The 27,989-nt window shown below is 49.6% G+C and overlaps 19 non-coding genes across 19 annotated transcripts; all 19 read left to right on the top strand.

The window, feature by feature from the left end:
- The first annotated feature begins 393 nt into the window (after positions 1-393).
- On the top strand, positions 394-466 carry trnar-ccu (transfer RNA arginine (anticodon CCU)). The gene has a single exon. It is a non-coding gene; the product is annotated as a tRNA-Arg (tRNA).
- Positions 467-473: 7 nt separating this feature from the next.
- Positions 474-545, top strand: trnam-cau (transfer RNA methionine (anticodon CAU)). Its single transcript has one exon. It is a non-coding gene; the product is annotated as a tRNA-Met (tRNA).
- A 1,226-nt stretch (positions 546-1,771) lies between these two features.
- On the top strand, positions 1,772-1,844 carry trnar-ccu (transfer RNA arginine (anticodon CCU)). Its single transcript has one exon. It is a non-coding gene; the product is annotated as a tRNA-Arg (tRNA).
- Positions 1,845-4,645: 2,801 nt separating this feature from the next.
- trnar-ccu (transfer RNA arginine (anticodon CCU)) lies at positions 4,646-4,718 on the top strand. Its single transcript has one exon. It is a non-coding gene; the product is annotated as a tRNA-Arg (tRNA).
- A 1,305-nt stretch (positions 4,719-6,023) lies between these two features.
- trnar-ccu (transfer RNA arginine (anticodon CCU)) lies at positions 6,024-6,096 on the top strand. The gene has a single exon. It is a non-coding gene; the product is annotated as a tRNA-Arg (tRNA).
- A 2,801-nt stretch (positions 6,097-8,897) lies between these two features.
- On the top strand, positions 8,898-8,970 carry trnar-ccu (transfer RNA arginine (anticodon CCU)). Its single transcript has one exon. It is a non-coding gene; the product is annotated as a tRNA-Arg (tRNA).
- A 1,681-nt stretch (positions 8,971-10,651) lies between these two features.
- On the top strand, positions 10,652-10,724 carry trnar-ccu (transfer RNA arginine (anticodon CCU)). Its single transcript has one exon. It is a non-coding gene; the product is annotated as a tRNA-Arg (tRNA).
- A 1,672-nt stretch (positions 10,725-12,396) lies between these two features.
- trnar-ccu (transfer RNA arginine (anticodon CCU)) lies at positions 12,397-12,469 on the top strand. Its single transcript has one exon. It is a non-coding gene; the product is annotated as a tRNA-Arg (tRNA).
- A 7-nt stretch (positions 12,470-12,476) lies between these two features.
- On the top strand, positions 12,477-12,548 carry trnam-cau (transfer RNA methionine (anticodon CAU)). Its single transcript has one exon. It is a non-coding gene; the product is annotated as a tRNA-Met (tRNA).
- A 2,722-nt stretch (positions 12,549-15,270) lies between these two features.
- On the top strand, positions 15,271-15,343 carry trnar-ccu (transfer RNA arginine (anticodon CCU)). Its single transcript has one exon. It is a non-coding gene; the product is annotated as a tRNA-Arg (tRNA).
- A 2,430-nt stretch (positions 15,344-17,773) lies between these two features.
- On the top strand, positions 17,774-17,846 carry trnar-ccu (transfer RNA arginine (anticodon CCU)). Its single transcript has one exon. It is a non-coding gene; the product is annotated as a tRNA-Arg (tRNA).
- Positions 17,847-17,853: 7 nt separating this feature from the next.
- Positions 17,854-17,925, top strand: trnam-cau (transfer RNA methionine (anticodon CAU)). Its single transcript has one exon. It is a non-coding gene; the product is annotated as a tRNA-Met (tRNA).
- Positions 17,926-19,899: 1,974 nt separating this feature from the next.
- trnar-ccu (transfer RNA arginine (anticodon CCU)) lies at positions 19,900-19,972 on the top strand. Its single transcript has one exon. It is a non-coding gene; the product is annotated as a tRNA-Arg (tRNA).
- A 7-nt stretch (positions 19,973-19,979) lies between these two features.
- On the top strand, positions 19,980-20,051 carry trnam-cau (transfer RNA methionine (anticodon CAU)). The gene has a single exon. It is a non-coding gene; the product is annotated as a tRNA-Met (tRNA).
- Positions 20,052-21,276: 1,225 nt separating this feature from the next.
- On the top strand, positions 21,277-21,349 carry trnar-ccu (transfer RNA arginine (anticodon CCU)). Its single transcript has one exon. It is a non-coding gene; the product is annotated as a tRNA-Arg (tRNA).
- A 7-nt stretch (positions 21,350-21,356) lies between these two features.
- trnam-cau (transfer RNA methionine (anticodon CAU)) lies at positions 21,357-21,428 on the top strand. The gene has a single exon. It is a non-coding gene; the product is annotated as a tRNA-Met (tRNA).
- Positions 21,429-24,225: 2,797 nt separating this feature from the next.
- On the top strand, positions 24,226-24,297 carry trnam-cau (transfer RNA methionine (anticodon CAU)). The gene has a single exon. It is a non-coding gene; the product is annotated as a tRNA-Met (tRNA).
- Positions 24,298-27,019: 2,722 nt separating this feature from the next.
- On the top strand, positions 27,020-27,092 carry trnar-ccu (transfer RNA arginine (anticodon CCU)). The gene has a single exon. It is a non-coding gene; the product is annotated as a tRNA-Arg (tRNA).
- A 7-nt stretch (positions 27,093-27,099) lies between these two features.
- Positions 27,100-27,171, top strand: trnam-cau (transfer RNA methionine (anticodon CAU)). The gene has a single exon. It is a non-coding gene; the product is annotated as a tRNA-Met (tRNA).
- The last annotated feature ends 818 nt before the right edge of the window (positions 27,172-27,989 follow it).

Here is a 27,989-nt window from a genome sequence, read left to right as displayed (position 1 = left end):
GTTGGTGAAACAGATTGAAGAAACGGTCAGAGGAGGGAATGTGCTCTCCACCCTGGTTCCACATTGCACTTGCTCAGATCAGTGCTTTGGCTATGAGCAGGTTTATGAACTGTGCCACCTTAAATTGTTCTGAACCTCTGACTTGTTTGTAGAAATATAGAGAGTCCTGTAGAAGAATGCCTGTACACTGAGCAGGTTCACCTGAATATTTGCCCGGCCGAGCGATGAGCGGGAGAGCCAAGGGGTTGGTTGCCGCCATAATCGGTATTGGTGTTGTCGGTGTGGTGGGCAACTGTGTGATTTTCACGCCGAGCATAGCTATCTGCCGTTGTCGCGCCCTCGCTAGATTTACTTCAGCCGCTATCGAGAGAGCCCCGCATGGATCCCGAAGGTGTCCCAGTGGCCTAATGGATAAGGCATTGGCCTCCTAAGCCAGAAATTGTGGGTTCGAGTCCCATCTGGGGTGTCTGTGAAGCAGAGTGGCGCAGCGGAAGCGTGCTGGGCCCATAACCCAGAGGTCGATGGATCGAAACCATCCTCTGCTAGCTCCTCTCCCTTTTAACAGTTGCAGAGTAAATAAAGTATAGCTATCTGTCTATCTCATGTTGCCTCTCACACACCCCCTCTGTGTCCATGTTGATGGCACAGTATACTGTAAAACTGCAGAGAATGCTTTCTTTAAAAAATAAACAACAACATACAAACAAATCGAAAGCGTCAAGCTCAACAGGGCAGGGATGGGTTGACTCTGGACTTTTGATGTAAGTAGAGGTGGTTAACACAGCAGGGGTTTAGAGATATGATTTGCGACACTGAGCTGAGCAACTTGAACTGCGAAGGACAAGGTGAAAAGGAAGCGAGAAAGTTTGAGGAGGCACATTTTTGTAGGGACTCATCTAAGGTGGGTGTGGCCGGAGTGTAGCCCTCTTCTTTGTGAGTAATGGCTGTCGTTGGGCAGGATGCACTTGGCACTGAGACACTCAGTGTCGGTTGCTGCCACAATAGAAACACAATTTAGCCCTACTCCTCCTTTCTTGTTCGAGAATGGAGTACTTGACCAATCGGCCTACTCTTCCACTGGCCTATGCCAGTTAATGCGTTCTACGTGAAACCTGGGGGCTGACAATTCCACTGCAGGGGGTCGAGATGAATGGAGAGGTCAATACGCGCGTCCAGGGATTTCTGCTTGTCGCGATATGCTATTTTGATGAGTCTGGCCCGCTTCAGTCCTTGATGCTAAGCAGATTCCAGTGCAGGTTCAGCTACATGCTAGCAGAGGCAATGGATCTGGATTCCAGGGCATATTCGCTGGCTCCTCGACTTCCCTGGGTGACAGTTTTTCTCTGATTTCCTTTAGCCTCTGGAGCATGATCAAACAGTTGGTGAAACAGATTGAAGAAACGGTCAGAGGAGGGAATGTGCTCTCCACCCTGGTTCCACATTGCACTTGCTCAGATCAGTGCTTTGGCTATGAGCAGGTTTATGAACTGTGCCACCTTAAATTGTTCTGAACCTCTGACTTGTTTGTAGAAATATAGAGAGTCCTGTAGAAGAATGCCTGTACACTGAGCAGGTTCACCTGAATATTTGCCCGGCCGAGCGATGAGCGGGAGAGCCAAGGGGTTGGTTGCCGCCATAATCGGTATTGGTGTTGTCGGTGTGGTGGGCAACTGTGTGATTTTCACGCCGAGCATAGCTATCTGCCGTTGTCGCGCCCTCGCTAGATTTTCTTCAGCCGCTATCGAGAGAGCCCCGCATGGACCCCGACGGTGTCCCAGTGGCCTAATGGATAAGGCATTGGCCTCCTAAGCCAGAAATTGTGGGTTCGAGTCCCATCTGGGGTGTCTGTGAAGCAGAGTGGCGCAGCGGAAGCGTGCTGGGCCCATAACCCAGAGGTCGATGGATCGAAACCATACTCTGCTAGCTCCTCTCCCTTTTAACAGTTGCAGAGTAAATAAAGTATAGCTATCTGTCTATCTCATGTTGCCTCTCACACACCCCCTCTGTGTCCATGTTGATGGCACAGTATACTGTAAAACTGCAGAGAATGCTTTCTTTAAAAAATAAACAACAACATACAAACAAATCGAAAGCGTCAAGGTCAAAAGGGCAGGGATGGGTTGACTCTGGACTTTTGATGTAAGTAGAGGTGGTTAACACAGCAGGGGTTTAGAGATATGATTTGCGACACTGAGCTGAGCAACTTGAACTGCGAAGGACAAGGTGAAAAGGAAGCGAGAAAGTTTGAGGAGGCACATTTTTGTAGGGACTCATCTAAGGTGGGTGTGGCCGGAGTGTAGCCCTCTTCTTTGTGAGTAATGGCTGTCGTTGGGCAGGATGCACTAGGCACTGAGACACTCAGTGTCGGTTGCTGCCACAATAGAAACACAATTTAGCCCTACTCCTCCTTTCTTGTTCGAGAATGGAGTACTTGACCAATCGGCCTACTCTTCCACTGGCCTATGCCAGTTAATGCGTTCTACGTGAAACCTGGGGGCTGACAATTCCACTGCAGGGGGTCGAGATGAATGGAGAGGTCAATACGCGCGTCCAGGGATTTCTGCTTGTCGCGATATGCTATTTTGATGAGTCTGGCCCGGTTCAGTCCTTGATGCTAAGCAGATTCCAGTGCAGGTTCAGCTACATGCTAGCAGAGGCAATGGATCTGGATTCCAGGGCATATTCGCTGGCTCCTCGACTTCCCTGGGTGACAGTTTTTCTCTGATTTCCTTTAACCTCTGGAGCATGATCAAACAGTTGGTGAAACAGATTGAAGAAACGGTCAGAGGAGGGAATGTGCTCTCCACCCTGGTTCCACATTGCACTTGCTCAGATCAGTGCTATGGCTATGAGCAGGTTAATGAACTGTGCCACCTTAAATTGTTCTGAACCTCTGACTTGTTTGTAGAAATATAGAGAGCCCTGTAGATTTGCGACACTGAGCTGAGCAGCTTGAACTGCGAAGGACAAGGTGAAAAGGAAGCGAGAAAGTTTGAGGAGGCACATTTTTGTAGGGACTCATCTAAGGTGGGTGTGGCCGGAGTGTAGCCCGCTTCTTTGTGAGTAATGGCTGTCTTTGGGCAGGATGCACTAGGCACGGAGACACTCAGTGTAGGTTGCAGCCACAATAGAAACACAATTTAGCCCTACTCCTCCTTTCTTGTTCGAGAATGGAGTACTTGACCAATCGGCCTACTCTTCCACTGGCCTATGCCAGTTAGTGCGTTCTACGTGAAACCTGGGGGCTGACAATTCCACTGCAGGGGGTCGAGATGAATGGAGAGGTCAATACGCGCGTCCAGGGATTTCTGCTTGTCGCGATATGCTATTTTGATGAGTCTGGCCCGCTTCAGTCCTTGATGCTAAGCAGATTCCAGTGCAGGTTCAGCTACATGCTAGCAGAGGCAATGGATCTGGATTCCAGGGCATATTCGCTGGCTCCTCGACTTCCCTGGGTGACAGTTTTTCTCTGATTTCCTTTAACCTCTGGAGCATGATCAAACAGTTGGTGAAACAGATTGAAGAAACGGTCAGAGGAGGGAATGTGCTCTCCACCCTGGTTCCACATTGCACTTGCTCAGATCAGTGCTATGGCTATGAGCAGGTTAATGAACTGTGCCACCTTAAATTGTTCTGAACCTCTGACTTGTTTGTAGAAATATAGAGAGCCCTGTAGATTTGCGACACTGAGCTGAGCAGCTTGAACTGCGAAGGACAAGGTGAAAAGGAAGCTAGAAAGTTTGAGGAGGCACATTTTTGTAGGGACTCATCTAAGGTGGGTGTGGCCGGAGTGTAGCCCGCTTCTTTGTGAGTAATGGCTGTCTTTGGGCAGGATGCACTAGGCACGGAGACACTCAGTGTTGGTTGCAGCCACAATAGAAACACAATTTAGCCCTACTCCTCCTTTCTTGTTCGAGAATGGAGTACTTGACCAATCGGCCTACTCTTCCACTGGCCTATGCCAGTTAGTGCGTTCTACGTGAAACCTGGGGGCTGACAATTCCACTGCAGGGGGTCGAGATGAATGGAGAGGTCAATACGCGCGTCCAGGGATTTCTGCTTGTCGCGATATGCTATTTTGATGAGTCTGGCCCGCTTCAGTCCTTGATGCTAAGCAGATTCCAGTGCAGGTTCAGCTACCCGCTGGCAGAGGCAATGGATCTGGATTCCAGGGCATATTCGCTGGCTCCTCGACTTCCCTGGGTGACAGTTTTTCTCTGATTTCCTTTAGCCTCTGGAGCATGATCAAACAGTTGGTGAAACAGATTGAAGAAACGGTCAGAGGAGGGAATGTGCTCTCCACCCTGGTTCCACATTGCACTTGCTCAGATCAGTGCTTTGGCTATGAGCAGGTTTATGAACTGTGCCACCTTAAACTGTTCTGAACCTCTGACTTGTTTGTAGAAATATAGAGAGTCCTGTAGAAGAATGCCTGTACACTGAGCAGGTTCACCTGAATATTTGCCCGGCCGAGCGATGAGCGGGAGAGCCAAGGGGTTGGTTGCCGCCATAATCGGTATTGGTGTTGTCGGTGTGGTGGACAACTGTGTGATTTTCACGCCGAGCATAGCTATCTGCCGTTGTCGCGCCCTCGCTAGATTTTCTTCAGCCGCTATCGAGAGAGCCCCGCATGGACCCCGACGGTGTCCCAGTGGCCTAATGGATAAGGCATTGGCCTCCTAAGCCAGGGATTGTGGGTTCGAGTCCCATCTGGGGTGTCCGTGAAGTAGCGTGGCGCAGCGGAAGCGTGCTGGGCCCATAACCCAGAGGTCGATGGATTGAAGCCATCCTCTGCTAGCTTCTCTCCCTTTTAACAGTTGCAGAGTAAATAAAGTATAGCTATCTGTCTATCTCATGTTGCCTCTCACACACCCCCTCTGTGTCCATGTTGATGGCACAGTATACTGTAAAACTGCAGAGAATGCTTTCTTTAAAAAATAAACAACAACATACAAACAAATCGAAAGCGTCAAGCTCAACAGGGCAGGGATGGGTTGACTCTGGACTTTTGATGTAAGTAGAGGTGGTTAACACAGCAGGGGTTTAGAGATATGATTTGCGACACTGAGCTGAGCAGCTTGAACTGCGAAGGACAAGGTGAAAAGGAAGCGAGAAAGTTTGAGGAGGCACATTTTTGTAGGGACTCATCTAAGGTGGGTGTGGCCGGAGTGTAGCCCTCTTCTTTGTGAGTAATGGCTGTCGTTGGGCAGGATGCACTTGGCACTGAGACACTCAGTGTCGGTTGCTGCCACAATAGAAACACAATTTAGCCCTACTCCTCCTTTCTTGTTCGAGAATGGAGTACTTGACCAATCGGCCTACTCTTCCACTGGCCTATGCCAGTTAATGCGTTCTACGTGAAACCTGGGGGCTGACAATTCCACTGCAGGGGGTCGAGATGAATGGAGAGGTCAATACGCGCGTCCAGGGATTTCTGCTTGTCGCGATATGCTATTTTGATGAGTCTGGCCCGCTTCAGTCCTTGATGCTAAGCAGATTCCAGTGCAGGTTCAGCTACATGCTAGCAGAGGCAATGGATCTGGATTCCAGGGCATATTCGCTGGCTCCTCGACTTCCCTGGGTGACAGTTTTTCTCTGATTTCCTTTAGCCTCTGGAGCATGATCAAACAGTTGGTGAAACAGATTGAAGAAACGGTCAGAGGAGGGAATGTGCTCTCCACCCTGGTTCCACATTGCACTTGCTCAGATCAGTGCTTTGGCTATGAGCAGGTTTATGAACTGTGCCACCTTAAATTGTTCTGAACCTCTGACTTGTTTGTAGAAATATAGAGAGTCCTGTAGAAGAATGCCTGTACACTGAGCAGGTTCACCTGAATATTTGCCCGGCCGAGCGATGAGCGGGAGAGCCAAGGGGTTGGTTGCCGCCATAATCGGTATTGGTGTTGTCGGTGTGGTGGGCAACTGTGTGATTTTCACGCCGAGCATAGCTATCTGCCGTTGTCGCGCCCTCGCTAGATTTTCTTCAGCCGCTAACGAGAGAGCCCCGCATGGACCCCGACGGTGTCCCAGTGGCCTAATGGATAAGGCATTGGCCTCCTAAGCCAGAAATTGTGGGTTCGAGTCCCATCTGGGGTGTCTGTGAAGCAGAGTGGCGCAGCGGAAGCGTGCTGGGCCCATAACCCAGAGGTCGATGGATCGAAACCATACTCTGCTAGCTCCTCTCCCTTTTAACAGTTGCAGAGTAAATAAAGTATAGCTATCTGTCTATCTCATGTTGCCTCTCACACACCCCCTCTGTGTCCATGTTGATGGCACAGTATACTGTAAAACTGCAGAGAATGCTTTCTTTAAAAAATAAACAACAACATACAAACAAATCGAAAGCGTCAAGGTCAAAAGGGCAGGGATGGGTTGACTCTGGACTTTTGATGTAAGTAGAGGTGGTTAACACAGCAGGGGTTTAGAGATATGATTTGCGACACTGAGCTGAGCAACTTGAACTGCGAAGGACAAGGTGAAAAGGAAGCGAGAAAGTTTGAGGAGGCACATTTTTGTAGGGACTCATCTAAGGTGGGTGTGGCCGGAGTGTAGCCCTCTTCTTTGTGAGTAATGGCTGTCGTTGGGCAGGATGCACTAGGCACTGAGACACTCAGTGTCGGTTGCTGCCACAATAGAAACACAATTTAGCCCTACTCCTCCTTTCTTGTTCGAGAATGGAGTACTTGACCAATCGGCCTACTCTTCCACTGGCCTATGCCAGTTAATGCGTTCTACGTGAAACCTGGGGGCTGACAATTCCACTGCAGGGGGTCGAGATGAATGGAGAGGTCAATACGCGCGTCCAGGGATTTCTGCTTGTCGCGATATGCTATTTTGATGAGTCTGGCCCGGTTCAGTCCTTGATGCTAAGCAGATTCCAGTGCAGGTTCAGCTACATGCTAGCAGAGGCAATGGATCTGGATTCCAGGGCATATTCGCTGGCTCCTCGACTTCCCTGGGTGACAGTTTTTCTCTGATTTCCTTTAACCTCTGGAGCATGATCAAACAGTTGGTGAAACAGATTGAAGAAACGGTCAGAGGAGGGAATGTGCTCTCCACCCTGGTTCCACATTGCACTTGCTCAGATCAGTGCTATGGCTATGAGCAGGTTAATGAACTGTGCCACCTTAAATTGTTCTGAACCTCTGACTTGTTTGTAGAAATATAGAGAGCCCTGTAGATTTGCGACACTGAGCTGAGCAGCTTGAACTGCGAAGGACAAGGTGAAAAGGAAGCGAGAAAGTTTGAGGAGGCACATTTTTGTAGGGACTCATCTAAGGTGGGTGTGGCCGGAGTGTAGCCCGCTTCTTTGTGAGTAATGGCTGTCTTTGGGCAGGATGCACTAGGCACGGAGACACTCAGTGTAGGTTGCAGCCACAATAGAAACACAATTTAGCCCTACTCCTCCTTTCTTGTTCGAGAATGGAGTACTTGACCAATCGGCCTACTCTTCCACTGGCCTATGCCAGTTAGTGCGTTCTACGTGAAACCTGGGGGCTGACAATTCCACTGCAGGGGGTCGAGATGAATGGAGAGGTCAATACGCGCGTCCAGGGATTTCTGCTTGTCGCGATATGCTATTTTGATGAGTCTGGCCCGCTTCAGTCCTTGATGCTAAGCAGATTCCAGTGCAGGTTCAGCTACATGCTAGCAGAGGCAATGGATCTGGATTCCAGGGCATATTCGCTGGCTCCTCGACTTCCCTGGGTGACAGTTTTTCTCTGATTTCCTTTAACCTCTGGAGCATGATCAAACAGTTGGTGAAACAGATTGAAGAAACGGTCAGAGGAGGGAATGTGCTCTCCACCCTGGTTCCACATTGCACTTGCTCAGATCAGTGCTATGGCTATGAGCAGGTTAATGAACTGTGCCACCTTAAATTGTTCTGAACCTCTGACTTGTTTGTAGAAATATAGAGAGCCCTGTAGATTTGCGACACTGAGCTGAGCAGCTTGAACTGCGAAGGACAAGGTGAAAAGGAAGCTAGAAAGTTTGAGGAGGCACATTTTTGTAGGGACTCATCTAAGGTGGGTGTGGCCGGAGTGTAGCCCGCTTCTTTGTGAGTAATGGCTGTCTTTGGGCAGGATGCACTAGGCACGGAGACACTCAGTGTTGGTTGCAGCCACAATAGAAACACAATTTAGCCCTACTCCTCCTTTCTTGTTCGAGAATGGAGTACTTGACCAATCGGCCTACTCTTCCACTGGCCTATGCCAGTTAGTGCGTTCTACGTGAAACCTGGGGGCTGACAATTCCACTGCAGGGGGGCGAGATGAATGGAGAGGTCAATACGCGCGTCCAGGGATTTCTGCTTGTCGCGATATGCTATTTTGATGAGTCTGGCCCGGTTCAGTCCTTGATGCTAAGCAGATTCCAGTGCAGGTTCAGCTACCCGCTGGCAGAGGCAATGGATCTGGATTCCAGGGCATATTCGCTGGCTCCTCGACTTCCCTGGGTGACAGTTTTTCTCTGATTTCCTTTAGCCTCTGGAGCATGATCAAACAGTTGGTGAAACAGATTGAAGAAACGGTCAGAGGAGGGAATGTGCTCTCCACCCTGGTTCCACATTGCACTTGCTCAGATCAGTGCTTTGGCTATGAGCAGGTTTATGAACTGTGCCACCTTAAACTGTTCTGAACCTCTGACTTGTTTGTAGAAATATAGAGAGTCCTGTAGAAGAATGCCTGTACACTGAGCAGGTTCACCTGAATATTTGCCCGGCCGAGCGATGAGCGGGAGAGCCAAGGGGTTGGTTGCCGCCATAATCGGTATTGGTGTTGTCGGTGTGGTGGACAACTGTGTGATTTTCACGCCGAGCATAGCTATCTGCCGTTGTCGCGCCCTCGCTAGATTTTCTTCAGCCGCTATCGAGAGAGCCCCGCATGGACCCCGACGGTGTCCCAGTGGCCTAATGGATAAGGCATTGGCCTCCTAAGCCAGGGATTGTGGGTTCGAGTCCCATCTGGGGTGTCCGTGAAGTAGCGTGGCGCAGCGTAAGCGTGCTGGGCCCATAACCCAGAGGTCGATGGATTGAAGCCATCCTCTGCTAGCTTCTCTCCCTTTTAACAGTTGCAGAGTAAATAAAGTATAGCTATCTGTCTATCTCATGTTGCCTCTCACACACCCCCTCTGTGTCCATGTTGATGGCACAGTATACTGTAAAACTGCAGAGAATGCTTTCTTTAAAAAATAAACAACAACATACAAACAAATCGAAAGCGTCAAGCTCAACAGGGCAGGGATGGGTTGACTCTGGACTTTTGATGTAAGTAGAGGTGGTTAACACAGCAGGGGTTTAGAGATATGATTTGCGACACTGAGCTGAGCAGCTTGAACTGCGAAGGACAAGGTGAAAAGGAAGCGAGAAAGTTTGAGGAGGCACATTTTTGTAGGGACTCATCTAAGGTGGGTGTGGCCGGAGTGTAGCCCGCTTCTTTGTGAGTAATGGCTGTCTTTGGGCACTGGACAGTTTTTCTCTGATTTCCTTTAACCTCTGGAGCATGATCAAACAGTTGGTGAAACAGATTGAAGAAACGGTCAGAGGAGGGAATGTGCTCTCCACACTTGTTCCACATTGCACTTGCTCAGATCAGTGCTATGGCTATGAGCAGGTTAATGAACTGTGCCACCTTAAATTGTTCTGAACCTCTGACTTGTTTGTAGAAATATAGAGAGCCCTGTAGATTTGCGACACTGAGCTGAGCAGCTTGAACTGCGAAGGACAAGGTGAAAAGGAAGCGAGAAAGTTTGAGGAGGCACATTTTTGTAGGGACTCATCTAAGGTGGGTGTGGCCGGAGTGTAGCCCGCTTCTTTGTGAGTAATGGCTGCCTTTGGGCAGGATGCACTAGGCACGGAGACACTCAGTGTAGGTTGCAGCCACAATAGAAACACAATTTAGCCCTACTCCTCCTTTCTTGTTCGAGAATGGAGTACTTGACCAATCGGCCTACTCTTCCACTGGCCTATGCCAGTTAGTGCGTTCTACGTGAAACCTGGGGGCTGACAATTCCACTGCAGGGGGTCGAGATGAATGGAGAGGTCAATACGCGCGTCCAGGGATTTCTGCTTGTCGCGATATGCTATTTTGATGAGTCTGGCCCGGTTCAGTCCTTGATGCTAAGCAGATTCCAGTGCAGGTTCAGCTACCCGCTGGCAGAGGCAATGGATCTGGATTCCAGGGCATATTCGCTGGCTCCTCGACTTCCCTGTTTGACAGTTTTTCTCTGATTTCCTTTAGCCTCTGGAGCATGATCAAACAGTTGGTGAAACAGATTGAAGAAACGGTCAGAGGAGGGAATGTGCTCTCCACCCTGGTTCCACATTGCACTTGCTCAGATCAGTGCTTTGGCTATGAGCAGGTTTATGAACTGTGCCACCTTAAACTGTTCTGAACCTCTGACTTGTTTGTAGAAATATAGAGAGTCCTGTAGAAGAATGCCTGTACACTGAGCAGGTTCACCTGAATATTTGCCCGGCCGAGCGATGAGCGGGAGAGCCAAGGGGTTGGTCGCCGCCATATCGGTATTGGTGTTGTCGGTGTGGTGGACAACTGTGTGATTTTCACGCCGAGCATAGCTATCTGCCGTTGTCGCGCCCTCGCTAGATTTTCTTCAGCCGCTATCGAGAGAGCCCCGCATGGACCCCGACGGTGTCCCAGTGGCCTAATGGATAAGGCATTGGCCTCCTAAGCCAGGGATTGTGGGTTCGAGTCCCATCTGGGGTGTCCGTGGCGCAGCGGAAGCGTGCTGGGCCCATAACCCAGAGGTCGATGGATCGAAACCATCCTCTGCTAGCTCCTCTCCCTTTTAACAGTTGCAGAGTAAATAAAGTATAGCTATCTGTCGATCTCATGTTGCCTCTCACACACCCCCTCTGTGTCCATGTTGATGGCACAGTATACTGTAAAACTGCAGAGAATGCTTTCTTTAAAAAATAAACAACAACATACAAACAAATCGAAAGCGTCAAGCTCAACAGGGCAGGGATGGGTTGACTCTGGACTTTTGATGTAAGTAGAGGTGGTTAACACAGCAGGGGTTTAGAGATATGATTTGCGACACTGAGCTGAGCAGCTTGAACTGCGAAGGACAAGGTGAAAAGGAAGCGAGAAAGTTTGAGGAGGCACATTTTTGTAGGGACTCATCTAAGGTGGGTGTGGCCGGAGTGTAGCCCGCTTCTTTGTGAGTAATGGCTGTCTTTGGGCACTGGACAGTTTTTCTCTGATTTCCTTTAACCTCTGGAGCATGATCAAACAGTTGGTGAAACAGATTGAAGAAACGGTCAGAGGAGGGAATGTGCTCTCCACACTTGTTCCACATTGCACTTGCTCAGATCAGTGCTATGGCTATGAGCAGGTTAATGAACTGTGCCACCTTAAATTGTTCTGAACCTCTGACTTGTTTGTAGAAATATAGAGAGCCCTGTAGATTTGCGACACTGAGCTGAGCAGCTTGAACTGCGAAGGACAAGGTGAAAAGGAAGCGAGAAAGTTTGAGGAGGCACATTTTTGTAGGGACTCATCTAAGGTGGGTGTGGCCGGAGTGTAGCCCGCTTCTTTGTGAGTAATGGCTGTCTTTAGGCAGGATGCACTTGGCACTGAGACACTCAGTGTTGGTTGCTGCCACAATAGAAACACAATTTAGCCCTACTCCTCCTTTCTTGTTCGAGAATGGAGTACTTGACCAATCGGCCTACTCTTCCACTGGCCTATGCCAGTTAGTGCGTTCTACGTGAAACCTGGGGGCTGACAATTCCACTGCAGGGGGTCGAGATGAATGGAGAGGTCAATACGCGCGTCCAGGGATTTCTGCTTGTCGCGATATGCTATTTTGATGAGTCTGGCCCGCTTCAGTCCTTGATGCTAAGCAGATTCCAGTGCAGGTTCAGCTACCCGCTGGCAGAGGCAATGGATCTGGATTCCAGGGCATATTCGCTGGCTCCTCGACTTCCCTGGGTGAAAGTTTTTCTCTGATTTCCTTTAACCTCTGGAGCATGATCAAACAGTTGGTGAAACAGATTGAAGAAACGGTCAGAGGAGGGAATGTGCTCTCCACCCTGGTTCCACATTGCACTTGCTCAGATCAGTGCTTTGGCTATGAGCAGGTTTATGAACTGTGCCACCTTAAACTGTTCTGAACCTCTGACTTGTTTGTAGAAATATAGAGAGTCCTGTAGAAGAATGCCTGTACACTGAGCAGGTTCACCTGAATATTTGCCCGGCCGAGCGATGAGCGGGAGAGCCAAGGGGTTGGTTGCCGCCATAATCGGTATTGGTGTTGTCGGTGTGGTGGACAACTGTGTGATTTTCACGCCGAGCATAGCTATCTGCCGTTGTCGCGCCCTCGCTAGATTTTCTTCAGCCGCTATCGAGAGAGCCCCGCATGGACCCCGACGGTGTCCCAGTGGCCTAATGGATAAGGCATTGGCCTCCTAAGCCAGGGATTGTGGGTTCGAGTCCCATCTGGGGTGTCTGTGAAGCAGAGTGGCGCAGCGGAAGCGTGCTGGGCCCATAACCCAGAGGTCGATGGATCGAAGCCATCCTCTGCTAGCTCCTCTCCCTTTTAACAGTTGCAGAGTAAATAAAGTATAGCTATCTGTCTATCTCATGTTGCCTCTCACACACCCCCTCTGTGTCCATGTTGATGGCACAGTATACTGTAAAACTGCAGAGAATGCTTTCTTTAAAAAATAAACAACAACATACAAACAAATCGAAAGCGTCAAGCTCAACAGGGCAGGGATGGGTTGACTCTGGACTTTTGATGTAAGTAGAGGTGGTTAACACAGCAGGGGTTTAGAGATATGATTTGCGACACTGAGCTGAGCAGCTTGAACTGCGAAGGACAAGGTGAAAAGGAAGCGAGAAAGTTTGAGGAGGCACATTTTTGTAGGGACTCATCTAAGGTGGGTGTGGCCGGAGTGTAGCCCGCTTCTTTGTGAGTAATGGCTGTCTTTGGGCAGGATGCACTAGGCACGGAGACACTCAGTGTTGGTTGCAGCCACAATAGAAACACAATTTAGCCCTACTCCTCCTTTCTTGTTCGAGAATGGAGTACTTGTCCAATCGGCCTACTCTTCCACTGGCCTATGCCAGTTAGTGCGTTCTACGTGAAACCTGGGGGCTGACAATTCCACTGCAGGGGGTCGAGATGAATGGAGAGGTCAATACGCGCGTCCAGGGATTTCTGCTTGTCGCGATATGCTATTTTGATGAGTCTGGCCCGCTTCAGTCCTTGATGCTAAGCAGATTCCAGTGCAGGTTCAGCTACCCGCTGGCAGAGGCAATGGATCAGGATTCCAGGGCATATTCGCTGGCTCCTCGCCTTCCCTGGGTGAAAGTTTTTCTCTGATTTCCTTTAGCCTCTGGAGCATGAACAAACAGTTGGTGAAACAGATTGAAGAAACGGTCAGAGGAGGGAATGTGCTCTCCACCCTGGTTCCACATTGCACTTGCTCAGATCAGTGCTATGGCTATGAGCAGGTTAATGAACTGTGCCACCTTAAATTGTTCTGAACCTCTGACTTGTTTGTAGAAATATAGAGAGCCCTGTAGATTTGCGACACTGAGCTGAGCAGCTGGAACTGCGAAGGACAAGGTGAAAAGGAAGCGAGAAAGTTTGAGGAGGCACATTTTTGTAGGGACTCATCTAAGGTGTGTGTGGGCGGAGTGTAGCCCGCTTCTTTGTGAGTAATGGCTGTCTTTGGGCAGGATGCACTAGGCACGGAGACACTCAGTGTAGGTTGCAGCCACAATAGAAACACAATTTAGCCCTACTCCTCCTTTCTTGTTCGAGAATGGAGTACTTGACCAATCGGCCTACTCTTCCACTGGCCTATGCCAGTTAGTGCGTTCTACGTGAAACCTGGGGGCTGACAATTCCACTGCAGGGGGTCAAGATGAATGGAGAGGTCAATACGCGCGTCCAGGGATTTCTGCTTGTCGCGATATGCTATTTTGATGAGTCTGGCCCGGTTCAGTCCTTGATGCTAAGCAGATTCCAGTGCAGGTTCAGCTACATGCTAGCAGAGGCAATGGATCTGGATTCCAGGGCATATTCGCTGGCTCCTCGACTTCCCTGGGTGACAGTTTTTCTCTGATTTCCTTTAGCCTCTGGAGCATGATCAAACAGTTGGTGAAACAGATTGAAGAAACGGTCAGAGGAGGGAATGTGCTCTCCACCCTGGTTCCACATTGCACTTGCTCAGATCAGTGCTATGGCTATGAGCAGGTTAATGAACTGTGCCACCTTAAATTGTTCTGAACCTCTGACTTGTTTGTAGAAATATAGAGAGCCCTGTAGATTTGTGACACTGAGCTGAGCAGCTTGAACTGCGAAGGACAAGGTGAAAAGGAAGCGAGAAAGTTTGAGGAGGCACATTTTTGTAGGGACTCATCTAAGGTGGGTGTGGCCGGAGTGTAGCCCGCTTCTTTGTGAGTAATGGCTGTCTTTGGGCAGGATGCACTAGGCACGGAGACACTCAGTGTAGGTTGCAGCCACAATAGAAACACAATTTAGCCCTACTCCTCCTTTCTTGTTCGAGAATGGAGTACTTGACCAATCGGCCTACTCTTCCACTGGCCTATGCCAGTTAGTGCGTTCTACGTGAAACCTGGGGGCTGACAATTCCACTGCAGGGGGTCGAGATGAATGGAGAGGTCAATACGCGCGTCCAGGGATTTCTGCTTGTCGCGATATGCTATTTTGATGAGTCTGGCCCGGTTCAGTCCTTGATGCTAAGCAGATTCCAGTGCAGGTTCAGCTACCCGCTGGCAGAGGCAATGGATCTGGATTCCAGGGCATATTCGCTGGCTCCTCGACTTCCCTGTTTGACAGTTTTTCTCTGATTTCCTTTAGCCTCTGGAGCATGATCAAACAGTTGGTGAAACAGATTGAAGAAACGGTCAGAGGAGGGAATGTGCTCTCCACCCTGGTTCCACATTGCACTTGCTCAGATCAGTGCTTTGGCTATGAGCAGGTTTATGAACTGTGCCACCTTAAACTGTTCTGAACCTCTGACTTGTTTGTAGAAATATAGAGAGTCCTGTAGAAGAATGCCTGTACACTGAGCAGGTTCACCTGAATATTTGCCCGGCCGAGCGATGAGCGGGAGAGCCAAGGGGTTGGTTGCCGCCATAATCGGTATTGGTGTTGTCGGTGTGGTGGACAACTGTGTGATTTTCACGCCGAGCATAGCTATCTGCCGTTGTCGCGCCCTCGCTAGATTTTCTTCAGCCGCTATCGAGAGAGCCCCGCATGGACCCCGACGGTGTCCCAGTGGCCTAATGGATAAGGCATTGGCCTCCTAAGTCAGGGATTGTGGGTTCGAGTCCCATCTGGGGTGTCCGTGAAGCAGAGTGGCGCAGCTGAAGCGTGCTGGGCCCATAACCCAGAGGTCGATGGATCGAAGCCATCCTCTGCTAGCTCCTCTCCCTTTTAACAGTTGCAGAGTAAATAAAGTATAGCTATCTGTCTATCTCATGTTGCCTCTCACACACCCCCTCTGTGTCCATGTTGATGGCACAGTATACTGTAAAACTGCAGAGAATGCTTTCTTTAAAAAATAAACAACAACATACAAACAAATCGAAAGCGTCAAGGTCAACAGGGCAGGGATGGGTTGACTCTGGACTTTTGATGTAAGTAGAGGTGATTAACACAGCAGGGGTTTAGAGATATGATTTGCGACACTGAGCTGAGCAGCTTGAACTGCGAAGGACAAGGTGAAAAGGAAGCGAGAAAGTTTGAGGAGGCACATTTTTGTAGGGACTCATCTAAGGTGTGTGTGGCCGGAGTGTAGCCCGCTTCTTTGTGAGTAATGGCTGTCTTTGGGCACTGGACAGTTTTTCTCTGATTTCCTTTAGCCTCTGGAGCATGATCAAACAGTTGGTGAAACAGATTGAAGAAACGGTCAGAGGAGGGAATGTGCTCTCCACCCTGGTTCCACATTGCACTTGCTCAGATCAGTGCTTTGGCTATGAGCAGGTTTATGAACTGTGCCACCTTAAATTGTTCTGAACCTCTGACTTGTTTGTAGAAATATAGAGAGCCCTGTAGATTTGCGACACTGAGCTGAGCAGCTGGAACTGCGAAGGACAAGGTGAAAAGGAAGCGAGAAAGTTTGAGGAGGCACATTTTTGTAGGGACTCATCTAAGGTGGGTGTGGCCGGAGTGTAGCCCGCTTCTTTGTGAGTAATGGCTGTCTTTGGGCAGGATGCACTAGGCACGGAGACACTCAGTGTTGGTTGCTGCCACAATAGAAACACAATTTAGCCCTACTCCTCCTTTCTTGTTCGAGAATGGAGTACTTGACCAATCGGCCTACTCTTCCACTGGCCTATGCCAGTTAGTGCGTTCTACGTGAAACCTGGGGGCTGACAATTCCACTGCAGGGGGTCGAGATGAATGGAGAGGTCAATACGCGCGTCCAGGGATTTCTGCTTGTCGCGATATGCTATTTTGATGAGTCTGGCCCGGTTCAGTCCTTGATGCTAAGCAGATTCCAGTGCAGGTTCAGCTACATGCCAGCAGAGGCAATGGATCTGGATTCCAGGGCATATTCGCTGGCTCCTCGACTTCCCTGGGTGACAGTTTTTCTCTGATTTCCTTTAGCCTCTGGAGCATGATCAAACAGTTGGTGAAACAGATTGAAGAAACGGTCAGAGGAGGGAATGTGCTCTCCACCCTGGTTCCACATTGCACTTGCTCAGATCAGTGCTATGGCTATGAGCAGGTTAATGAACTGTGCCACCTTAAATTGTTCTGAACCTCTGACTTGTTTGTAGAAATATAGAGAGCCCTGTAGATTTGCGACACTGAGCTGAGCAGCTTGAACTGCGAAGGACAAGGTGAAAAGGAAGCGAGAAAGTTTGAGGAGGCACATTTTTGTAGGGACTCATCTAAGGTGGGTGTGGCCGGAGTGTAGCCCGCTTCTTTGTGAGTAATGGCTGTCTTTGGGCAGGATGCACTAGGCACGGAGACACTCAGTGTTGGTTGCTGCCACAATAGAAACACAATTTAGCCCTACTCCTCCTTTCTTGTTCGAGAATGGAGTACTTGACCAATCGGCCTACTCTTCCACTGGCCTATGCCAGTTAGTGCGTTCTACGTGAAACCTGGGGGCTGACAATTCCACTGCAGGGGGTCGAGATGAATGGAGAGGTCAATACGCGCGTCCAGGGATTTCTGCTTGTCGCGATATGCTATTTTGATGAGTCTGGCCCGGTTCAGTCCTTGATGCTAAGCAGATTCCAGTGCAGGTTCAGCTACCCGCTGGCAGAGGCAATGGATCTGGATTCCAGGGCATATTCGCTGGCTCCTCGACTTCCCTGGGTGACAGTTTTTCTCTGATTTCCTTTAGCCTCTGGAGCATGATCAAACAGTTGGTGAAACAGATTGAAGAAACGGTCAGAGGAGGGAATGTGCTCTCCACCCTGGTTCCACATTGCACTTGCTCAGATCAGTGCTTTGGCTATGAGCAGGTTTATGAACTGTGCCACCTTAAATTGTTCTGAACCTCTGACTTGTTTGTAGAAATATAGAGAGTCCTGTAGAAGAATGCCTGTACACTGAGCAGGTTCACCTGAATATTTGCCCGGCCGAGCGATGAGCGGGAGAGCCAAGGGGTTGGTTGCCGCCATAATCGGTATTGGTGTTGTCGGTGTGGTGAACAACTGTGTGATTTTCACGCCGAGCATAGCTATCTGCCGTTGTCGCGCCCTCGCTAGATTTTCTTCAGCCGCTATCGAGAGAGCCCCGCATGGACCCCCACGGTGTCCCAGTGGCCTAATGGATAAGGCATTGGCCTCCTAAGCCAGGGATTGTGGGTTCGAGTCCCATCTGGGGTGTCCGTGAAGCAGAGTGGCGCAGCGGAAGCGTGCTGGGCCCATAACCCAGAGGTCGATGGATCGAAACCATCCTCTGCTAGCTCCTCTCCCTTTTAACAGTTGCAGAGTAAATAAAGTATAGCTATCTGTCTATCTCATGTTGCCTCTCACACACCCCCTCTGTGTCCATGTTGATGGCACAGTATACTGTAAAACTGCAGAGAATGCTTTCTTTAAAAAATAAACAACAACATACAAACAAATCGAAAGCGTCAAGCTCAACAGGGCAGGGATGGGTTGACTCTGGACTTTTGATGTAAGTAGAGGTGGTTAACACAGCAGGGGTTTAGAGATATGATTTGCGACACTGAGCTGAGCAGCTTGAACTGCGAAGGACAAGGTGAAAAGGAAGCGAGAAAGTTTGAGGAGGCACATTTTTGTAGGGACTCATCTAAGGTGGGTGTGGCCGGAGTGTAGCCCGCTTCCTTGTGAGTAATGGCTGTCTTTGGGCAGGATGCACTAGGCACGGAGACACTCAGTGTTGGTTGCTGCCACAATAGAAACACAATTTAGCCCTACTCCTCCTTTCTTGTTCGAGAATGGAGTACTTGACCAATCGGCCTACTCTTCCACTGGCCTATGCCAGTTAGTGCGTTCTACGTGAAACCTGGGGGCTGACAATTCCACTGCAGGGGGTCGAGATGAATGGAGAGGTCAATACGCGCGTCCAGGGATTTCTGCTTGTCGCGATATGCTATTTTGATGAGTCTGGCCCGGTTCAGTCCTTGATGCTAAGCAGATTCCAGTGCAGGTTCAGCTACATGCTAGCAGAGGCAATGGATCTGGATTCCAGGGCATATTCGCTGGCTCCTCGACTTCCCTGGGTGACAGTTTTTCTCTGATTTCCTTTAGCCTCTGGAGCATGATCAAACAGTTGGTGAAACAGATTGAAGAAACGGTCAGAGGAGGGAATGTGCTCTCCACCCTGGTTCCACATTGCACTTGCTCAGATCAGTGCTATGGCTATGAGCAGGTTAATGAACTGTGCCACCTTAAATTGTTCTGAACCTCTGACTTGTTTGTAGAAATATAGAGAGCCCTGTAGATTTGCGACACTGAGCTGAGCAGCTTGAACTGCGAAGGACAAGGTGAAAAGGAAGCGAGAAAGTTTGAGGAGGCACATTTTTGTAGGGACTCATCTAAGGTGGGTGTGGCCGGAGTGTAGCCCGCTTCTTTGTGAGTAATGGCTGTCTTTGGGCAGGATGCACTAGGCACGGAGACACTCAGTGTTGGTTGCTGCCACAATAGAAACACAATTTAGCCCTACTCCTCCTTTCTTGTTCGAGAATGGAGTACTTGACCAATCGGCCTACTCTTCCACTGGCCTATGCCAGTTAGTGCGTTCTACGTGAAACCTGGGGGCTGACAATTCCACTGCAGGGGGTCGAGATGAATGGAGAGGTCAATACGCGCGTCCAGGGATTTCTGCTTGTCGCGATATGCTATTTTGATGAGTCTGGCCCGCTTCAGTCCTTGATGCTAAGCAGATTCCAGTGCAGGTTCAGCTACCCGCTGGCAGAGGCAATGGATCTGGATTCCAGGGCATATTCGCTGGCTCCTCGACTTCCCTGGGTGACAGTTTTTCTCTGATTTCCTTTAGCCTCTGGAGCATGATCAAACAGTTGGTGAAACAGATTGAAGAAACGGTCAGAGGAGGGAATGTGCTCTCCACCCTGGTTCCACATTGCACTTGCTCAGATCAGTGCTTTGGCTATGAGCAGGTTTATGAACTGTGCCACCTTAAATTGTTCTGAACCTCTGACTTGTTTGTAGAAATATAGAGAGTCCTGTAGAAGAATGCCTGTACACTGAGCAGGTTCACCTGAATATTTGCCCGGCCGAGCGATGAGCGGGAGAGCCAAGGGGTTGGTTGCCGCCATAATCGGTATTGGTGTTGTCGGTGTGGTGAACAACTGTGTGATTTTCACGCCGAGCATAGCTATCTGCCGTTGTCGCGCCCTCGCTAGATTTTCTTCAGCCGCTATCGAGAGAGCCCCGCATGGACCCCGACGGTGTCCCAGTGGCCTAATGGTTAAGGCATTGGCCTCCTAAGCCAGGGATTGTGGGTTCGAGTCCCATCTGGGGTGTCCGTGAAGCAGAGTGGCGCAGCGGAAGCGTGCTGGGCCCATAACCCAGAGGTCGATGGATCGAAACCATCCTCTGCTAGCTCCTCTCCCTTTTAACAGTTGCAGAGTAAATAAAGTATAGCTATCTGTCTATCTCATGTTGCCTCTCACACACCCCCTCTGTGTCCATGTTGATGGCACAGTATACTGTAAAACTGCAGAGAATGCTTTCTTTAAAAAATAAACAACAACATACAAACAAATCGAAAGCGTCAAGCTCAACAGGGCAGGGATGGGTTGACTCTGGACTTTTGATGTAAGTAGAGGTGGTTAACACAGCAGGGGTTTAGAGATATGATTTGCGACACTGAGCTGAGCAGCTTGAACTGCGAAGGACAAGGTGAAAAGGAAGCGAGAAAGTTTGAGGAGGCACATTTTTGTAGGGACTCATCTAAGGTGGGTGTGGCCGGAGTGTAGCCCGCTTCTTTGTGAGTAATGGCTGTCTTTGGGCAGGATGCACTAGGCACTGAGACACTCAGTGTTGGTTGCAGCCACAATAGAAACACAATTTAGCCCTACTCCTCCTTTCTTGTTCGAGAATGGAGTACTTGACCAATCGGCCTACTCTTCCACTGGCCTATGCCAGTTAGTGCATTCTACGTGAAACCTGGGGGCTGACAATTCCACTGCAGGGGGTCGAGATGAATGGAGAGGTCAATACGCGCGTCCAGGGATTTCTGCTTGTCGCGATATGCTATTTTGATGAGTCTGGCCCGGTTCAGTCCTTGATGCTAAGCAGATTCCAGTGCAGGTTAAGCTACCCGCTGGCAGAGGCAATGCATCTGGATTCCAGGGCATATTCGCTGGCTCCTCGACTTCCCTGGGTGACAGTTTTTCTCTGATTTCCTTTAGCCTCTGGAGCATGATCAAACAGTTGGTGAAACAGATTGAAGAAACGGTGAGAGGAGGGAATGTGCTCTCCACCCTGGTTCCACATTGCATTGCTCAGATCAGTGCTTTCGCTATGAGCAGGTTTATGAACTGTGTCACCTTAAATTGTTCTGAATCTCTGACTTGTTTGTAGAAATATAGACAGTCCTGTAGAAGAATGCCTGTACACTGAGCAGGTTCACCTGAATATTTGCCCGGCCGAGCGATGAGCGGGAGAGCCAAGGGGTTGGTTGCCGCCATAATCGGTATTGGTGTTGTCGGTGTGGTGGACAACTGTGTGATTTTCACGCCGAGCATAGCTATCTGCCGTTGTCGTGCCCTCGCTAGATTTTCTTCAGCCGCTATCGAGAGAGCCCCGCATGGACCCCGACGGTGTCCCAGTGGCCTAATGGATAAGGCATTGGCCTCCTAAGCCAGGGATTGTGGGTTCGAGTCCCATCTGGGGTGTCCGTGAAGCAGAGTGGCGCAGCGGAAGCGTGCTGGGCCCATAACCCAGAGGTCGATGGATCGAAACCATCCTCTGCTAGCTCCTCTCCCTTTTAACAGTTGCAGAGTAAATAAAGTATAGCTATCTTCTCATGTTGCCTCTCACACACCCCCTCTGTGTCCATGTTGATGGCACAGTATACTGTAAAACTGCAGAGAATGCTTTCTTTAAAAAATAAACAACAACATACAAACAAATCGAAAGCGTCAAGCTCAACAGGGCAGGGATGGGTTGACTCTGGACTTTTGATGTAAGTAGAGGTGGTTAACACAGCAGGGGTTTAGAGATATGATTTGCGACACTGAGCTGAGCAGCTTGAACTGCGAAGGACAAGGTGAAAAGGAAGCGAGAAAGTTTGAGGAGGCACATTTTTGTAGGGACTCATCTAAGGTGGGTGTGGCCGGAGTGTAGCCCTCTTCTTTGTGAGTAATGGCTGTCTTTGGGCAGGATGCACTTGGCACTGAGACACTCAGTGTTGGTTGCTGCCACAATAGAAACACAATTTAGCCCTACTCCTCCTTTCTTGTTCGAGAATGGAGTACTTGACCAATCGGCCTACTCTTCCACTGGCCTATGCCAGTTAGTGCGTTCTACGTGAAACCTGGGGGCTGACAATTCCACTGCAGGGGGTCGAGATGAATGGAGAGGTCAATACGCGCGTCCAGGGATTTCTGCTTGTCGCGATATGCTATTTTGATGAGTCTGGCCCGCTTCAGTCCTTGATGCTAAGCAGATTCCAGTGCAGGTTCAGCTACCCGCTGGCAGAGGCAATGGATCTGGATTCCAGGGCATATTCGCTGGCTCCTCGACTTCCCTGGGTGAAAGTTTTTCTCTGATTTCCTTTAGCCTCTGGAGCATGATCAAACAGTTGGTGAAACAGATTGAAGAAACGGTCAGAGGAGGGAATGTGCTCTCCACCCTGGTTCCACATTGCACTTGCTCAGATCAGTGCTTTGGCTATGAGCAGGTTTATGAACTGTGCCACCTTAAATTGTTCTGAACCTCTGACTTGTTTGTAGAAATATAGAGAGCCCTGTAGATTTGCGACACTGAGCTGAGCAGCTGGAACTGCGAAGGACAAGGTGAAAAGGAAGCGAGAAAGTTTGAGGAGGCACATTTTTGTAGGGACTCATCTAAGGTGGGTGTGGCCGGAGTGTAGCCCGCTTCTTTGTGAGTAATGGCTGTCTTTGGGCAGGATACACTAGGCACTGAGACACTCAGTGTTGGTTGCTGCCACAATAGAAACACAATTTAGCCCTACTCCTCCTTTCTTGTTCGAGAATGGAGTACTTGACCAATCGGCCTACTCTTCCACTGGCCTATGCCAGTTAGTGCGTTCTACGTGAAACCTGGGGGCTGACAATTCCACTGCAGGGGGTCGAGATGAATGGAGAGGTCAATACGCGCGTCCAGGGATTTCTGCTTGTCGCGATATGCTATTTTGATGAGTCTGGCCCGGTTCAGTCCTTGATGCTAAGCAGATTCCAGTGCAGGTTCAGCTACATGCTAGCAGAGGCAATGGATCTGGATTCCAGGGCATATTCGCTGGCTCCTCGACTTCCCTGGGTGACAGTTTTTCTCTGATTTCCTTTAGCCTCTGGAGCATGATCAAACAGTTGGTGAAACAGATTGAAGAAACGGTCAGAGGAGGGAATGTGCTCTCCACCCTGGTTCCACATTGCACTTGCTCAGATCAGTGCTATGGCTATGAGCAGGTTAATGAACTGTGCCACCTTAAATTGTTCTGAACCTCTGACTTGTTTGTAGAAATATAGAGAGCCCTGTAGATTTGCGACACTGAGCTGAGCAGCTTGAACTGCGAAGGACAAGGTGAAAAGGAAGCGAGAAAGTTTGAGGAGGCACATTTTTGTAGGGACTCATCTAAGGTGGGTGTGGCCGGAGTGTAGCCCGCTTCTTTGTGAGTAATGGCTGTCTTTGGGCAGGATGCACTAGGCACTGAGACACTCAGTGTTGGTTGCAGCCACAATAGAAACACAATTTAGCCCTACTCCTCCTTTCTTGTTCGAGAATGGAGTACTTGACCAATCGGCCTACTCTTCCACTGGCCTATGCCAGTTAGTGCGTTCTACGTGAAACCTGGGGGCTGACAATTCCACTGCAGGGGGTCGAGATGAATGGAGAGGTCAATACGCGCGTCCAGGGATTTCTGCTTGTCGCGATATGCTATTTTGATGAGTCTGGCCCGGTTCAGTCCTTGATGCTAAGCAGATTCCAGTGCAGGTTCAGCTACCCGCTGGCAGAGGCAATGGATCTGGATTCCAGGGCATATTCGCTGGCTCCTCGACTTCCCTGGGTGACAGTTTTTCTCTGATTTCCTTTAGCCTCTGGAGCATGATCAAACAGTTGGTGAAACAGATTGAAGAAACGGTCAGAGGAGGGAATGTGCTCTCCACCCTGGTTCCACATTGCACTTGCTCAGATCAGTGCTTTCGCTATGAGCAGGTTTATGAACTGTGCCACCTTAAATTGTTCTGAACCTCTGACTTGTTTGTAGAAATATAGAGAGTCCTGTAGAAGAATGCCTGTACACTGAGCAGGTTCACCTGAATATTTGCCCGGCCGAGCGATGAGCGGGAGAGCCAAGGGGTTGGTTGCCGCCATAATCGGTATAGGTGTTGTCGGTGTGGTGGACAACTGTGTGATTTTCACGCCGAGCATAGCTATCTGCCGTTGTCGCGCCCTCGCTAGATTTTCTTCAGCCGCTATCGAGAGAGCCCCGCATGGACCCCGACGGTGTCCCAGTGGCCTAATGGATAAGGCATTGGCCTCCTAAGCCAGGGATTGTGGGTTCGAGTTCCATCTGGGCTGTCTGTGAAGCAGAGTGGCGCAGCGGAAGCGTGCTGGGCCCATAACCCAGAGGTCGATGGATCGAAACCATCCTCTGCTAGCTCCTCTCCCATTTAACAGTTGCAGAGTAAATAAAGTATAGCTATCTGTCTATCTCATGTTGCCTCTCACACACCCCCTCTGTGTCCATGTTGATGGCACAGTATACTGTAAAACTGCAGAGAATGCTTTCTTTAAAAAATAAACAACAACATACAAACAAATCGAAAGCGTCAAGCTCAACAGGGCAGGGATGGGTTGACTCTGGACTTTTGATGTAAGTAGAGGTGGTTAACACAGCAGGGGTTTAGAGATATGATTTGCGACACTGAGCTGAGCAGCTTGAACTGCGAAGGACAAGGTGAAAAGGAAGCGAGAAAGTTTGAGGAGGCACATTTTTGTAGGGACTCATCTAAGGTGGGTGTGGCCGGAGTGTAGCCCGCTTCTTTGTGAGTAATGGCTGTCTTTGGGCAGGATGCACTTGGCACTGAGACACTCAGTGTTGGTTGCTGCCACAATAGAAACACAATTTAGCCCTACTCCTCCTTTCTTGTTCGAGAATGGAGTACTTGACCAATCGGCCTACTCTTCCACTGGCCTATGCCAGTTAGTGCGTTCTACGTGAAACCTGGGGGCTGACAATTCCACTGCAGGGGGTCGAGATGAATGGAGAGGTCAATACGCGCGTCCAGGGATTTCTGCTTGTCGCGATATGCTATTTTGATGAGTCTGGCCCGCTTCAGTCCTTGATGCTAAGCAGATTCCAGTGCAGGTTCAGCTACCCGCTGGCAGAGGCAATGGATCTGGATTCCAGGGCATATTCGCTGGCTCCTCGACTTCCCTGGGTGAAAGTTTTTCTCTGATTTCCTTTAGCCTCTGGAGCATGATCAAACAGTTGGTGAAACAGATTGAAGAAACGGTCAGAGGAGGGAATGTGCTCTCCACCCTGGTTCCACATTGCACTTGCTCAGATCAGTGCTTTGGCTATGAGCAGGTTTATGAACTGTGCCACCTTAAATTGTTCTGAACCTCTGACTTGTTTGTAGAAATATAGAGAGCCCTGTAGATTTGCGACACTGAGCTGAGCAGCTGGAACTGCGAAGGACAAGGTGAAAAGGAAGCGAGAAAGTTTGAGGAGGCACATTTTTGTAGGGACTCATCTAAGGTGGGTGTGGCTGGAGTGTAGCCCGCTTCTTTGTGAGTAATGGCTGTCTTTGGGCAGGATGCACTAGGCACTGAGACACTCAGTGTTGGTTGCTGCCACAATAGAAACACAATTTAGCCCTACTCCTCCTTTCTTGTTCGAGAATGGAGTACTTGACCAATCGGCCTACTCTTCCACTGGCCTATGCCAGTTAGTGCGTTCTACGTGAAACCTGGGGGCTGACAATTCCACTGCAGGGGGTCGAGATGAATGGAGAGGTCAATACGCGCGTCCAGGGATTTCTGCTTGTCGCGATATGCTATTTTGATGAGTCTGGCCCGCTTCAGTCCTTGATGCTAAGCAGATTCCAGTGCAGGTTCAGCTACCCGCTGGCAGAGACAATGGATCAGGATTCCAGGGCATATTCGCTGGCTCCTCGACTTCCCTGGGTGACAGTTTTTCTCTGATTTCCTTTAGCCTCTGGAGCATGATCAAACAGTTGGTGAAACAGATTGAAGAAACGGTCAGAGGAGGGAATGTGCTCTCCACCCTGGTTCCACATTGCACTTGCTCAGATCAGTGCTATGGCTATGAGCAGGTTAATGAACTGTGCCACCTTAAATTGTTCTGAACCTCTGACTTGTTTGTAGAAATATAGAGAGCCCTGTAGATTTGCGACACTGAGCTGAGCAGCTTGAACTGCGAAGGACAAGGTGAAAAGGAAGCGAGAAAGTTTGAGGAGGCACATTTTTGTAGGGACTCATCTAAGGTGGGTGTGGCCGGAGTGTAGCCCGCTTCTTTGTGAGTAATGGCTGTCTTTGGGCAGGATGCACTAGGCACGGAGACACTCAGTGTTGGTTGCAGCCACAATAGAAACACAATTTAGCCCTACTCCTCCTTTCTTGTTCGAGAATGGAGTACTTGACCAATCGGCCTACTCTTCCACTGGCCTATGCCAGTTAGTGCGTTCTACGTGAAACCTGGGGGCTGACAATTCCACTGCAGGGGGTCGAGATGAATGGAGAGGTCAATACGCACGTCCAGGGATTTCTGCTTGTCGCGATATGCTATTTTGATGAGTCTGGCCCGGTTCAGTCCTTGATGCTAAGCAGATTCCAGTGCAGGTTCAGCTACCCGCTGGCAGAGGCAATGGATCTGGATTCCAGGGCATATTCGCTGGCTCCTCGACTTCCCTGGGTGACAGTTTTTCTCTGATTTCCTTTAGCCTCTGGAGCATGATCAAACAGTTGCTGAAACAGATTGAAGAAACGGTCAGAGGAGGGAATGTGCTCTCCACCCTGGTTCCACATTGCACTTGCTCAGATCAGTGCTTTGGCTATGAGCAGGTTTATGAACTGTGCCGCCTTAAATTGTTCTGAATCTCTGACTTGTTTGTAGAAATATAGACAGTCCTGTAGAAGAATGCCTGTACACTGAGCAGGTTCACCTGAATATTTGCCCGGCCGAGCGATGAGCGGGAGAGCCAAGGGGTTGGTTGCCGCCATAATCGGTATTGGTGTTGTCGGTGTGGTGGACAACTGTGTGATTTTCACGCCGAGCATAGCTATCTGCCGTTGTCGCGCCCTCGCTAGATTTTCTTCAGCCGCTATCGAGAGAGCCCCGCATGGACCCCGACGGTGTCCCAGTGGCCTAATGGATAAGGCATTGGCCTCCTAAGCCAGGGATTGTGGGTTCGAGTCCCATCTGGGGTGTCCGTGAAGCAGAGTGGCGCAGCGGAAGCGTGCTGGGCCCATAACCCAGAGGTCGATGGATCGAAACCATCCTCTGCTAGCTCCTCTCCCTTTTAACAGTTGCAGAGTAAATAAAGTATAGCTATCTGTCTATCTCATGTTGCCTCTCACACACCCCCTCTGTGTCCATGTTGATGGCACAGTATACTGTAAAACTGCAGAGAATGCTTTCTTTAAAAAATAAACAACAACATACAAACAAATCGAAAGCGTCAAGCTCAACAGGGCAGGGATGGGTTGACTCTGGACTTTTGATGTAAGTAGAGGTGGTTAACACAGCAGGGGTTTAGAGATATGATTTGCGACACTGAGCTGAGCAGCTTGAACTGCGAAGGACAAGGTGAAAAGGAAGCGAGAAAGTTTGAGGAGGCACATTTTTGTAGGGACTCATCTAAGGTGGGTGTGGCCGGAGTGTAGCCCGCTTCTTTGTGAGTAATGGCTGTCTTTGGGCAGGATGCACTAGGCACGGAGACACTCAGTGTAGGTTGCAGCCACAATAGAAACACAATTTAGCCCTACTCCTCCTTTCTTGTTCGAGAATGGAGTACTTGACCAATCGGCCTACTCTTCCACTGGCCTATGCCAGTTAGTGCGTTCTACGTGAAACCTGGGGGCTGACAATTCCACTGCAGGGGGTCGAGATGAATGGAGAGGTCAATACGCGCGTCCAGGGATTTCTGCTTGTCGCGATATGCTATTTTGATGAGTCTGGCCCGGTTCAGTCCTTGATGCTAAGCAGATTCCAGTGCAGGTTCAGCTACCCGCTGGCAGAGGCAATGGATCTGGATTCCAGGGCATATTCGCTGGCTCCTCGACTTCCCTGTTTGACAGTTTTTCTCTGATTTCCTTTAGCCTCTG

This window comes from Ictalurus punctatus, chromosome 1 (assembly GCF_001660625.3).
Source record: "Ictalurus punctatus breed USDA103 chromosome 1, Coco_2.0, whole genome shotgun sequence".
Classification (NCBI taxonomy): domain Eukaryota; kingdom Metazoa; phylum Chordata; class Actinopteri; order Siluriformes; family Ictaluridae; genus Ictalurus; species Ictalurus punctatus.
This window is presented reverse-complemented; position numbering and strand designations above follow the sequence as displayed.